Source organism: Bombyx mori, chromosome 22 (assembly GCF_030269925.1).
Source record: "Bombyx mori chromosome 22, ASM3026992v2".
Lineage (NCBI taxonomy): Eukaryota > Metazoa > Arthropoda > Insecta > Lepidoptera > Bombycidae > Bombyx > Bombyx mori.
Window position 1 is genome coordinate 6,787,743 of NC_085128.1, and position 13,624 is coordinate 6,801,366.

At 34.7% G+C, this 13,624-nt stretch overlaps 1 protein-coding gene across 6 annotated transcripts in view; it reads right to left on the reverse strand.

The window, feature by feature from the left end:
• The window catches only part of LOC101740658 (elongation of very long chain fatty acids protein AAEL008004), a 38,378-nt gene extending 25,827 nt beyond the window's left edge, over window positions 1-12,551 (reverse strand). For 2 of the 6 annotated variants that reach the window (XM_021351851.3, XM_021351849.3), the window contains exons 1-2: window positions 12,319-12,498; window positions 6,639-6,700 (exon numbers count right to left, since the gene is read on the reverse strand). The gene's annotated coding sequence lies outside the window, so the exon portion shown is untranslated. Of the gene's footprint in view, window positions 1-2,787; window positions 3,295-6,638; window positions 6,701-12,176 lie in introns of those variants that run through there. The other 4 variants (XM_004931890.4, XM_021351848.2, XM_021351850.3 and 1 more) reach the window with 4 other exon arrangements.
• Window positions 12,552-13,624: the final 1,073 nt, after the last annotated feature.

Here is a 13,624-nt window from a genome sequence, read left to right on the forward strand (position 1 = left end):
TGATGTCCACAAAAAAAATTGCATGTAAAATAATTACTTTTAAATTATTTTGAATATAATTATAATACTTTGAAGAAGGACCCTTTTGTCCGTACCCTTTTGTACGTTGCCGTTCGAGCGATGTTCAATATCGAAGTTATTTGGAGGGCAAAGTCAAGTTGGCGTAAAAATGCTGCGAATCCTCAACAAGCGAAGCGGTACTTCAGGTTGGACAAAGATTTATGCTTTATAAAGCGCAAGTCCGGCTTCGCGTGGAGTACTGCTCTCATATCTGGATCGACATCGTTTGGAACCGCTGGATTTATGGTGGGACTTCGGTTCTATTTGTGGTTTATACCGTATGTTTAACGGGCAGTGCTCTGAGGTATTGTTTGTGATCATCCGATTATTTCGTTTTTACCATCGCACCGCCCGCCATCAGAGTAGAGTTCATTCATACGTAGAACTAGAGGTGCCTTTCCAGATATTTTTTGCCACGTATCATATGGCTACGGAATAACTCCATTCGACGGTGTTTCCTGAGCGCTATAACGTCTTTCTTCAAACGAAGTTTGCGGAGATTACTCAGTGGTAGGCAACGACTTAGCTGTGCCCCTGGCATTGCAGACTTCCACGAGTGACACTAATCACTCACTATCAGGTGGGCGGTATCCAATTCTGCCTACAAGGACAATAAACTCAATGTTTGCTAACTTTTTTTGCTTTCTGAATGGTAAAAAATTTTATAACGTCGAAAACTTTAGGTGACGCAAGAACAAATAAGCCAATTTCCATAATGACCATCAAAGTTTGTAATTAAGTTAACAAAGAGGCGACATTGATGCGCTGAATTACGCAAAGTAATCGATATGCGGTGATGATCAATTGGTTGCGTCGCGAAAACTTAGCAAGCCAAGTTACATAATGGAATATGGTACAATTTGAAACGATTTGTTTTCGACCTCGTTCTCATGTGAATATTTAATAAGATTACACCAGAACTTGGATTGCTTGTTTATGTAGTTTATAAGTTATACATATTTTTGCTTAGGGAGAAGTCGGTAGAAGCCACTTCTCGCCCTTTGGATGAAAGGTGGCAATATTATGAGTGGAGTAACGTGTTATAACTACCTCATTGCTCCGAATCGTCCAAGCACCATAGAAATTGAGCCTGAACAAAGCAAAATACGTTTCATCATCTTATCCGGAAGACTGCAATAGGGCTATGAAGAGTTTAGATGTAGTCTAGCACGAACATATGTTATTTATATGTATTATTCAAGTTTGATGATTTCTGAATTCATAAAAAACCTTACTTCAGTTATAAGCAAACAACGAAACTAATACATCTTATTACAGAGTAAAGTTTTTACATTTCCTCTCGTATTTATTTAGCTCTTGACAACGTAACAAAACACATTTTTTGTCGGCACACGCTGGCGAGTATGTAGTTTAATCGCAATCAGTACTCATGCCTTTAACAATGTAAATGCAATACTAACAGGGTGCCAACCGAATATGGTCTCCTGGCTTCCGAAATCTGCCTACGACTTTTACTGACGCAGGTGAAGACTGGTTCACGGACTTTTTTTTTTGATCAGAAGGAAATCGCTGTTTTTCTGCTTGTGCGTTGTTGGTTGTAGGCGAGACAGATAGGTGTTGAGCCGACTAAAACGTCCTGTTGCTCAACAGTCCATGTCTGAACTTCGGATGAGATAGAGCTCAATCAAAAGAAAACCAGACGAGACGCGTCTCACATCACTCGCCGCCATCCTGCCCGCTCTGGACACCAAACCGGCGGTCATCAGTACCACGTCTATCGGTTCTCAGGGTCGTCGAGCTATCCAGTCTGCCTAGATGGCGCTACCATCAGCTCGGGTCGGGGAGTGTATTCATACGTCACCCAGTTGCTCGTCCCTAATACGCATGTAGAGCAGCTTATACCTTGTCTTCTTGAGTCTCAGCCGGGATCTTCTTCGATCCCTAAGCCGGCATACGGAGAGGACTCGAAACACTTAGGGGGTCAGGATTATGGCGAAACCCCTAACCCGACTCCCAACTCTATGGCAATATATTGTTGCGAAGAAGAGTATAATTTCTCATGCGCTGGCGCCTGCTTCGTCTAAAACTATCAATCCGTTTGGATTGATATAAATACCATATACATATTAATAATTTTCCGTTCAAAATTGAAATCCTTGCCTGTTAATGAGATGCTGGCTTGTTTAATTAGTTCCACAATGGCCTAAAATTTTATTTAAAATTTATTCTTGTCAGCTGAGACAACAACCAGTAGTGATCGTTGAATTTTTTTCAATGTCAATGGTAACCTTACTAATATGTTGCTGAATTCTATATCTGTGTTGATCGAGTGTGACGTAATGTATTAAGTTTATTAACCATTTTTGGTGAATACTTATGTTAAAACACATTTTATTAACAACATTGAGAAAAGCAGCAGTAGTTTTAATTTAAAAAAATGTGAAATAATTCCTGAATTTTATTGATATATTATCGGTTGGGTTAGGAGGAAAAATAATTAGCAGCATTTATAAGCACGTTTATCAATATTTTCGTTACGCATATTATATGTAGATAATATTTATATTGTATACCCAAGCACGTCCAGTAAAATTGATTTTTAACAAACATTTATGTTTCGATGACACGAACCGATGTTTTGACAAAAAAAATAAAAAAATAATAGTAACATGTATTTTACAATATGGAATTTAAAAAATATGATTATTTGTGTTACGGAAAAATGTTACAGATTTCCTAAAATTACGAAAATTTTAATGTACTTACGGTGACAATATATGGGTTAAACAGAACTGACACGTAACAAACGAAGAAAGGACCGCCGGACCTTTCCAAATGAGCTTGGCTATTTAGCACACAGCTTGAATACTAATAAAGACTAGCGCGACTTTCGCGTATTTGTTGATGTATGTGCAAGCGCAGGTGCTGGCGTCCAAGGCGGACACTGACTGACAAACGCGCGCGCCGTCTCCAACCATTCGCCGCACTGTCCGGTGTGACAGACTGCGTCACATCATCTGCGTCACATGGACGTCATCCACCGAATTTTGTTCAATTATTGAGACATCCCTAGCTACTATGAAAATATTTAAAGACGCTGTACAAACGGATTTACACTTTTGATTTTTAATCATCGATTTATTAGTATTAAATAAACGCGTGACGCTTACTGTTCGTGTTTCAATTTTAGTACTATCGATAAAATTTTATTGTATTCATGACTAAAATAGACAAATTTAATTTGGTTATTCGTTAAACAACTGCTACAACACAACACACACGCACGCAGAAGAGCAAATTTTTATTAAAATTAAAATTAAATTATATCTATATATTAATACGTGAAGAAAAAACTTTGTATCCCTTTTTACGAAAATTGCGCGGACCCAGGAGTATGAAATTTTCCACACTTATAGAGAATATAGAGAAGAAGTGCACAATGCTAATATCTTTTTAAAATAATGCATAAAAGAAACATTAAATCAATAAAGAAAACATTACACACACTACATACCATGTATTTTTGACGCACACACGCATGCATACTATTTATTGTCAAACTTTTGTTCTTGACGTCTGTGGTCAAATTGAGAATAGATTAAATATTGTTTGTCTTTATTCATATTTTTTTATAGTGTAGCCTTGGCGAAATTTGTGATTACAAAAGTATAAAATACAATCATAATATTGTACAAACTTACAATTTCAATTAACTATAGTCGAATTCCGACTACTGCGGGACCTCTAGTTATAATTTAATCTATAATAAATACGTTGATTTATGCTGTCCGTCAGTAACAACGTTTTTGGATTTAAATCATTAAACGTGGCGTGGTGCGGCGTAGCGTGATATCAACCCTACTTCAAATTATTAGGCCCTAGGATTCAGTAGTTATGGGTAGGCATTAGTATGTAGCCTAGGTTAGAAAAAAAGTTACATTTGCATGTGTCCAGGGAAACAATCAGGCTATATTTATATTCATGCGATAAACGATCTCCGATTAAGAAAAGTAGGTTGGTGGAAAGTAATTTAAAATACTCGAATTCTCGCAAGTGAAGTTACGGGCGAGAAGCTAGGCTTGGGTTTTTATGGCTAATTCGTGATTTTCGACCGATTTTCGGGAGTTCTAAATTAGAAACAGTCAGTAAATTAGAAAATTTACAATCGCAATCGTTGATGTAATTTCAAATGCAACATTCTCACAGTCTTACAAAATAATATGTATTGTGTAACCAGGACTTTTGAATTATGTAGTAATTATTTAGTCCAGTTTCATTCATTTAAATTATAATTTTTTGAGACAATATGTTTCTAGGTTGAATAAGTGCATTCGCTTAGATAAAATTCATATAAATTGGTTACAGTAATAAAATAGCTACAGCGAACGAAGTAAATATATACTAATGATTCGTTTTTTATTGCAGAATGAATAAAATTGACTCTGACTCAACGATCTGCAGACTCTTTTAGATTCTAGAGCTTTTCAAAGAGTGGGCCTCAAAATGTCCACGGAAATAACGAAGATCATGACGAATAGGGATTTTATGACCAGAACAGTAAATGCTAGAATATCTACACTAGAAGTTGTGGACAGAAGCGTGAAGTTATTATTGCGGGCCTAATAAGAAAGACCAAGATAATATTGCAGTTTTTTTATGAAATTACATGCTAATTAATTTATTAGCAAAGTGGTCCCATAAAATCGTCTAGACAATTTAGACTGCAGATCATTACTCCGTTTTTAGATAACTAAAAATCATTTAAATTTTAAACGACTTTTTGACTACCCTTTTTAAATTTTTAATTTACTTGACTAAGACTTGAGAGAGTACCAAGCATACAGGCTATTTACGGTCAGTTACTTATGTTATTTAATAAGTGAAAAATAAAGAGACTCAGAGCTAAATTTACTGCTATAACTTTTTTTTTCAGTCCGGCCAATTTGACAGTTGTCATTATGCAGTGTCCCTTTCACATAAGGTCCCTGCTATTTCTTTTCATCTATTCTCTTTCTCTATTTCTGGTATTATGTGACACACATAATAATATTAGTTGGAGTCGTCTAGTTATCGGTTTTATCTTAGATACCTCATCCCGTCGTATGCTGGTTTCGGGTGATATACCAAAGGACTTGGGAACTAGTAATTGCATAAGTAACGCAATTCTTTTTTGGGCCACAAGTTCTCGACCGAAGTTAGCATTCAGAACTATTTTTATAGAGCATTAGCAAAACAAGTTCTTTTTTATCTCATAAAACAGATTAAGTTATGTGACGTAAGTAAATCATATATTCGTTCAAGAACATTATGATCGTGTTCTTTTGAAATAACAAAAACAATAGCTGAGCTGAATAGTTTTTGAATCGCCCGTAGCCCGTAGGTAGAATCGGTGTAGGTACTCGTAATGTTCCCCGTAATTGTTTCAATATTATTCAAACTAATTAACGTGTTTACGTTCGATTTCAAACGAACGAACGAACTTCTACGAGGTAATAATAACAGTGTGTTGTAAAATCAAAGAAGTCAAATTGAGCAGTTAGACGACGCAAGTGTCATGTTGACCATCTCTGCTGTAAAGCATTCATACGTAGGTGGGAGAGTTATAAAATATTTATAGAGATTTCGATTGCTATGCTTGAGATTGTTTTCTGCGCGATTGATGTGCTCAAGAAATTGATAAGTTTATAGCATTAATAAGACGCAAAAGAGTTATATATATATAAATATAACTCTTTTGTATATATAAATATTCGTCGTCATCGTTGTGGCCCAAAGGATAAGACGCCTTGTGCATTCGTATCTAGCGATGCAAGGGTGTTCGAATCCCGCAGGTGGGTACCAATTTTTCTAATGAAATCGTACTTAACAAATGTTCACGATTGACTTCCACGGTGAAGAAATAACATCGTGTAATAAAAATCAAACCCGCAAAATTGTAATTTGCGTAATTACTGGTGGTAGGACCTCTTGTGAGTCCGCACGGGTAGGTACCACCGTCCTGTCTATTTCTGCCGTGAAGCAGTAATGCGTTAGATTAAGGGTTTACTCCCTGCACCATTCCCACCCCGCGGAACTCCATGGTTATGAAGATATCAACGGTTAATTTTTTTGATCAAAATTGCATTATTTGGTCAAAATCGAAGGGAGCTAAAGTTTGAATCCGCCTTATCTCCGGCGCTGCGGGAAGAGCAGCCCTTCCACCCTTGGGTGCCGAAGCACGGTCAAACGTGCTCGGCTTCGCAGCTTCGGCTTGTTGGTCGCCTACGGCGACTAGCCTCGGCCGCTCCGCCTCGCACTGTTTCGTCACAGCGGGCGAGAACTGCTCTCCCTCCGCGCCTCCGGTTTTTTATATACACTCTAGGGGTAGGGCAGACAAAACCAGGTGAAAAGTGGGGTGCTCTGATTCGCTTTTCCATATTTTTCGAGTTGTCCACACTTGCTAACCATTAATTTTTTGCCGCGGTGGCGTTAATACGTAAGTACCAAAAATAATATCGATTTGATTCGATTTAACGTATTTGTTCATAAACTACCACTGGTTTCAAGAGCCATTCCTGAGAAGTACCCACGAAAGAGACGCAATTTACTTATTGGTTTTTAATTGAAGTAATACTTACTATAGAACAATCTAATATCACAGGAAGACTGGCGGGGCGTATTCTTGTTAAAAACTGGAACTCTGTAAATAAACAGTTTTGTTATTGTCAGGATAAATTATTTAAGACACACATTAGTAAATTATGGGCAGGTAAATATCTGAATGTAGAAATAAAAAATTTATTCCGAGTACGGTTTTTGAAACTGTTTATCGATCAATATCTGTACATGTTTTATGAAGGAAAGAGCGTAGAGTTGTAATCTTAAGGTCCACTAAGCGGTTCTCGAAGCCAAGACAGCTTGAATACTGTCGCCGAGCCTACTTTGAGACATGAGGGCGAAGTATCAATAGCATTGGAATAACGGCTTTCCTATACTTTAATTCAGAATGTATAAAATCAGCCAGACGCTAATGACAAATAACCTAAAATTTAAAATTAAAAACAATCACTCACATTACCATTTTTGTGAAATAATAGTGATTTAAGTATTTATTTAAGTATTAACAAAAAAATCATAATTGTGACGATTTTTTGCATTCCAGAATCAATTATAACAAAATGTAATTCAAATCATGTTGGTTCTTAGAATTCCAAAAAAATAGACAGTCATTCCTGATAAACACCAGTGAAACAAACTCAGCAGGCTATTCTGGATGAAATGTCTTTTTTATTGCGTAGATGGATAAGAAAACTCACGATCCACAAAGTGTTAAGTACCGGAACATATAGACAAACAACATGAATTCCGACAACCACCTTGAAATATGCGCCAATTTTATGATGGTAAGATTGAATAAGTACCTAGTCAGGTCATAAATTCTGTCACATGTTTAATGTAAAATAATTGAAACAAGTTTATTCATTATGTAACCATTCATATACCAAAATGAACTTAACAAAACATAGATTCTTATGACACTTAAGTTTATGCAAAATGACCTCCGTGATTTTGAATACAGGCCTTCAATCTGCGCGGCCAGTCGTCTATCGCAGCACGAACGAGGTCCATGTCAATATCGGCGGCTGCCTTAATCAAGGATGTCTGGAGTGACTCCAAATTGGGATGAGGCTTTGAGCACGCCTTTTCCTCCAAGTGTTGCCATATCTTGTAATCTAACGGATTCAAATCTGGACTGGAGGAGGGCCAGTCTTCATGCCGGATGAAGTCGATTTCACGCGCCGCCAGCCAGTCTTGTGTGCTCTTCGCTCTATGAGCTGGCGCCGAATCTTGTTGGAATACCCAGTGCCTGTTATTGAACATGGTATGAGAAACAGGTTCCACAAGGTTCGTCAGGACTGTATTTTGATACACAACTGCATTCGTTTTTACACCTTTCTCACAAAAATGTACCTCTGTTAAGCCCCAATAAGAAACTCCCAACCATACCATGAGCGAGGATGGAAAATGACCTCGTTGGACACGCGGAATACGGTTGCTCGCTTCTTCACTACTGTGTGCGTACACCTTATCATTTTGTTTGTTGTAGGTCTCTTCTACGGTAAAAATTTTTTCATCCGAAAAAAGAATTTCCCGATATTTTTTTCCCGCGTACCGCTTCAACAAAGCGCGGCATCTCTTCAGTCTCAGGTCCATTAGACGAGCATTCAAACGATGTCCTGTTTTTCTTCGATATGCCCGAAGCCCTAAGTCTTCGGGCATATCGAAGAAACCCTTTTCACCGTGGTTCTGCTTAACCCCATCTGAAGGGCCAACAGTTTCTGCTTACGTTTGGGATTTCTTTGAATTCGCGCCTTCACAGCTTTTATCACTGCTGGAGTCCTAACGGACCGAGGGCGACTACTTCTTGACCTGTCATCTACACTAGAGTCTTCATTGTATCGTTTGATGGTACGATAAACGAATCTTTTGGTTACATTAAAATTTTTCAGTATGTTAAAAATTTGAATTGGCGCGTAACCGCAACGATGCAACGCAATAACTGCAACACGGTCTTCTTTAAGCGTCCACTCCATATTTAAAAATGAGTAAAATTCTAAAAGTATACATTTTTATTTTCATGAACAATTCGAAATTCGAATTCAATAAACTTTTTTGTGGCCAGCATTCTAAAAGTAAAGTTTTTACTGTGTGACAATACTTATGACCTGACTAGTTATATTAAAGATTGTTCACTCGTATAATATGGACGATGGTCCTGAAAGACATTTCATAGTAGTGTGATTTGTTGTTTGCGTGAAATATCGAAGAATAAAAACTGTCCGATTTCCCAATAATATGCGACAAAAATAATTAGGTAGTACCGGCCTGTATGAGCACATATTTTTACGTTCGTAAAAACACTGAAATACAGTAATAGTATTGATTCACCTCAGCAGCTCAAACATGCCGCTTTTGCTGTGAGACAACAGTGAACAAAATGCGATTTTGATTCGAGCGTGGGTCAAAGTAGCTTTTTAATTTTCAATCTTCAGTGCCATGAATTGACATTGTTCAGCCATCAATTTGAAACATTCGAATTTTACTGTGCTCTGTCTCTTTCACATGCATATAAAAAAGCGAGTGCAAAAACAAACCCCTTCGAAATTCGATTTTGGAATTCGACCTCAAAGTAACCACGTTCGGAAACGCGTAATACCCTAAAATTTAAAGTTATTTTTAATAAAGAAATTAAGTTTTTTTAATAGTTATTTCAATCTATTCCTGTTCATTTCTATGTCTCCTAAGTAATATGTGTTCTCACTGCTGAGGTGAAAAGTTATGTGTGCTATACGAAAGCAAAGTTTTTTGCATCTCGTGCTGTTGAGTCCCTAACTACGCTCAGGATTCTACAGGATACTTTGAATCACTCACTACGCTCGTGAATCAATCATAGAATCCTTCGCTTGCTCGGGACTCAAAATCAGCACTGGAAACATAAAACAACTTTGTTGATGATGACACGTAAAATTGAGATAGATAACGATTAGTCATAAAAGAAAATATAAGAAATAAATGACTCATTCGATAATTTTATCGATGTATTATATGTATATATAGTTTGATTATGCAGTATTAAGTTGATAAATAATAATTAATGGTTTATCGATATCAGGCAATTAGTCAGCTAGCCTTGATATTGACCCAATTTAGGCGTTTAGCGAATCGCGGCATGCCTAAACGCTCTAAGACGTTCAGATCAATTTGGACAGCTTTTTTTTAATGAATATTAACACGTTTTAAGTATTTCCTATATAAGGTAGAACATAGGTTAGACCAATTTCAGTAAATATAGCTTAGGACATAATATACTATAGCGGATAATGGTTTAATATTATTATTATTATTAGGTACATATTATAAATTGTTTTTTTTTTTCAATTTGGATAATTTGTTTTTACTTCCTTATTTAATAAATCAAGCTTTAAATATACCCTATGTTTAATAAAATTAATTTAATCAACATACAATCTTAGTAGCTTTGTACAAATGATATTTAATCAGCCTTTAAATATATTATATATAGAGCTATAAAGTTTAATAGATAAAGAATGCACTCATGACTAACATTTAAAAGGTTTCAGTTTTGAAGCAATTACTACATTGCTTTAGGACTAGCCTTAATATGCAATTTAAAAATAAAAGATTCACAAGCAGATATAAAAAGTATAAACAGTTAGAATTAGAAGTAAGTATAAAGAGTACTACAGCTTTTGAAACAGTATATACCATTATTATCTAAATAAATAATTTTATAAATAATATAAAAAAAATAGTTTAACAATTATTACGCTACTTTATATTTTGTTTTCTTTTAATAGACTTTATGCTAAGATTGTGTAGAAAAGTATATTGAACAATAATAATTACCATCAGTGTAAATTTCTATTATAATGCAAAAATCAAGCCATAAAATACACATTTAGAATGTTGTGACTGGAATTCTTATTTATTAACACATAAAGCAGCTAACATACTAGTTATAAATATGTTTCCAGCAGCCGACACAGATTAAGCTTTTGGCAATAATCTGTTGCAATACAAATGTTACATAACTGAATTCTCAAATAAAAATTTTAATGTTACATCATATCTACTTTTCATTTACAATACTATCGGTGATTTAATAAAAATATCATGATAATAATTAAAATTTTAGTTTACTGTCTTTTTTAATTTATGTTTATTTTTTATTATAAATTGTATCAGTAATGATCTTTTCAAAACTTGTGTTCTTTTGGTGGCAGACATTGTTATCTGAGAAGTAGCAAAATTTTAAAAATTGTTTTTTAGTTGTATGTATTTTATTAAATATTGAAAAAAAAATTGCTAATTGACTAATACAAAACCTAACATCAACTAAATATCTGCTTTTTTATATAACTAGAACTGAGAATTCTTAGCTGACCTATTGTTCCAACAAGTTTTCTAATAGGTATGTATTTTTCAACATTACAGTTTTGGTGGTCACGAATGACTAAAACATTCACAGAAGTTGAAATTTTGCACTCACTACTCTTCCATGATTCATAATATAAATTGCTAAAAAAATTTTTTTTTTTGTTTCCTTGCACATGGAAATAACTAACAGTGCCTTGAGGTTTGACAGTTTGCATGACTTGGGGTTTCAGAAATTTCATGATAAGAGATCCTTGGTGTCAAATGTTTATCCAATTTGAAATTACAATTATTTAATTAATTTATGTTCCAACCCTCATTTTGACACCCTTATACATTTTCACTTATTCAGGTTTGGTTTTTACTACCCACAAAATTAACCACTTTTAAGTTGCATTTTCAGATTCAAAGAATTTATTATTTGAGGAGCGTAGAATTTTTTTTTTGTTTTTATAGTTAAGTGATTATTAAATAGAATAAAAAAAAAAGAAAGCAAAAATGATCCTGATAAACTTTGTTACATTTGTGGTGATATTACTTTAAAAAGTCAGCACATTAGTACACTAGTTAGACACCATTAGTAACATAAGTTAGGAAGTCATATGAACAGTATTTTGGCTTTGCCCTTGTACAACATGAAAAAGCATGAGTTCCACATATCTATTGTGTTCTTAATGGATAGATGGGTGAGAAAATCTCTAATCTATACTTCTTGCAATTGAATACAGTGAAAGATTTCATCAAGAAACTTCTATCGTTTAAAAATGTTATCAATGCTCTCCATATACCATATACCTACCATATCTTTGAAAGGTTATAGTTTTATGTTTGTGAAATAATTTGAAGCATATTTTCATTCTAATACTTTTATATCTATTCAAATTTCCACTAATTTTATCCTTAGTTCTATTGGATAGCAAGAGCAGTTGGCGTTTTTTATATTATTCGTAGTTAAAACAGTGTTTTTTATCATAAATTCAAGATCCAATTTCTAATAAAATTAATTAAGGTTTGTTTTTTCAACAATATCTTATTGAGTGCTTTGTATATTTTATCTACTTTTACAATTTATTAGAAGGGCTGTATAATTGAAACCTATAGTTGTTATTTTAGCTAATGCGGCTTCTGTATGTACTTTCAAAATTTTGATTTCTTGAAAGTAAAGCTTCATAAAAATATTTTTTTTAATAAACTAGTCAAATTTTATGAATTTCACTTACCCTTGATCGCATCGATGTACAAAGACTTTAGAAGAAGTTTTTCAAGCAGTTGATTAAAAAAAGGGATAAGTTAATCTAGAAACCGTCTATTACTATAAGATCCAATCTCTTGATGACTAATATAGGTTATAAAATAGCTTACACTGGTTTTCCCTAAGATATATTGCTTCAATTCAGTTATACTATCATGTAGGTCAATCTTACTTCTAAAAATAATGATTACAATATATGCTATCTATCAAATTTACAAAACTACAAACAAAATTTCTAAAATAGAATTATTTCAACCCACTCCGGCACCACCCACCTAAGTAGGGCTGCGCAGTGCGTGTTTGGTTGGCCAAAACGTCATTGTTGACTATACCCTCGCGTCTTTTTCTAGTCGATTTTTTCGAACATCTAACGTTGATGACGATATTTAATGGTGGGAAATAAAATGGAACGGAAAGAAAAGAAGCTGTTTTTATATGAAATTGAATATGCGATGAAATGAAAATAAGTAAAAGTTCAGTAAAATATTGAGAATTTACTGAAACTTCTATGGATTTTTTTAAAGAATCCGAAAAGCCACGTCCCTCGTCCTTATTGAATTTTTTACCACTAGTGCACCTACCTTCACAAATGTTAAGGGGTCAATAAATCACCTGTATTATATGCTTAGAACTGAAGAAACACTGAATTAAGTAGATAATAAAATAAAACTATTGGCACATCTCGCGATCCTGCTAAAAGCGTAGGGGCTTTAAAATCACGCCAAGCTTTTTTAATAAGATTTCGGACTTGGCGTTAAAATTATAAAATCAAGATTGATTAGGTATGATAAATTATAAAATTTATTGGTCCAATGATAGGGAGTTATGGATTGTGTGTGTACATTGCTATTTTTTAATGCTGTTTGTTCACTGTTGATAAAATCAATTATTTAATAACAGGTTGGGGAAAAGTTTCTTCGCATTTTTTAAGAAAATTCACAAAAAAAATTAATATAGTTTATTTACATTTAATTAAAGTATGTAGGTACCATTTTGTTCGATAACTTTTTGCCATCTTATAGGTAGGGACATGATCCCATTGCTATATAAATTTTGGGGCTTCTGATCAAAATACCGCGACAATTGGTTTTGGCAGGCAGTTCTCTCGTGATGTTAACCTGACACTGCCTAAAGAATTCTGAAGAGACCGAAACAGGTCGAAATCTGAAGGTGCAAGGTCAGAACTATTCGGCCGATGCAATTAACACTTCCCAGCCAAGCTCTCTTAATTATTGCTGAGTGGCTAAATATGTGTGAGGTCTAGGGTTATCATGATGAAAAACCACACCCCTTCTGTTAATTAATTCCAGCCGCTTTCTCTCAACTTGTTGCTTTAATCTAATCAGTTGTTCGCAGTAGATTTCAGAATCGATGGTCCTGTCTGGTTGTAGAAGCTCATAATGAATAATACCCTTC